This window comes from Pinus tabuliformis, chromosome 1_1 (assembly GCF_031772625.1).
Source record: "Pinus tabuliformis cultivar Carrire ecotype Pingquan chromosome 1_1, CPIR1, whole genome shotgun sequence".
Classification (NCBI taxonomy): Eukaryota; Viridiplantae; Streptophyta; class Pinopsida; order Pinales; family Pinaceae; genus Pinus; species Pinus tabuliformis.
In genome coordinates, this window is record NC_142297.1 from 564438307 (window position 1) to 564439606 (window position 1300).

Here is a 1300-nt window from a genome sequence, read left to right on the forward strand (position 1 = left end):
CTTGCTTGCTCGAAATTATTTTGATTTCTGGGGAGTCCTCCTTTGGTACTTTCTAGGAAGCTTACCATGCATAAATTATACCTTTTATTTCTCTAGCTATCAACCTGTTAGGATCCCTCGGTTAACGCAGGTCTAGTCTCTTCGCCCCAGGATCCAGATGTAGGGAGGTTCGGGTTTAAACCTGTAACCACCCCCTCCCACATTTACCCAAATTCACAATCCTGCAAGGGTAAACATGAGATGAAAAGATACTATGACATGACCCGACCTCCAAGCTCCAATTAAGGAAGTGGGGCCTACAAACTAACTACAAACTGATAACCCACAACATCCCTCAGGGATACAGGACACTCAAGGAACAAAGTACCGCCCCAAGTGACCAAGCCTTGAGTTGGGGCTCATTTTCACTTACCTAGTCTCCCAACTGCGTGCATTACAAGGCTTGGGTGTGGATATAAGCATCCAACCATATGCACAAGCCTCCTTCCTTGTGGTTATAGTCCAAAATCCCTAGTTTAGAGAGTGTGGTCTTGAGATCTAAGCCACAATTCTAGGCCAGCCTCCAGACCACTGCCTAGAACTGCCTGTAATTTCTTAGAATGATAAATGACATAATGACAAAGATAAACATTCAAACTCAAGTTAGAATCTTGACCTAGACTTCCTAAAACACACTAGACATTTCGTCAAACACATGGAAAACATGTAAGCTACAGGTCATGAATGCATATCTAATCACAATAGTCTAAGATTCATCTGAGAATCACCAATAAGGTTCTATGCCCTCTCCACATAGTTGCAACAACAACTATTAGTACATACATTCATCAACCAATCAATTATTGAAAAATTCGTGACAAGATTCATAGATAATACACATATAACCAGCTTATAAACATAAGAGAAACCATGGCAAGGCAACCATAAGATAACCATCATAATCAACAGATATTCCCATAACTCACAATAGGAAAATACCTCATATTAACATATGAAAATACCAACCAAATCAGGGACTTCCACATACCACTCGACCATAGATTGAGCTGAACTAAATCTTTCTTTTAGCAAATCACCACCACACCATATTCCAAGCATGAATGTAAGATCTCATGGAATAACTAAAAAAAACTAAACAAGGTCTTCCAGAGGTAAAACTACCTCAACCTTCATCCACAGTGATTCCACCTCCACGGTCGGACATCATTAACACAAACCAGATCAATCTTTACCCAAGTTGTCTAGGGCTCCATGAACTAGTAACTCAACCTAAAACCTTCCAGGGCTCCATGAACTAGTA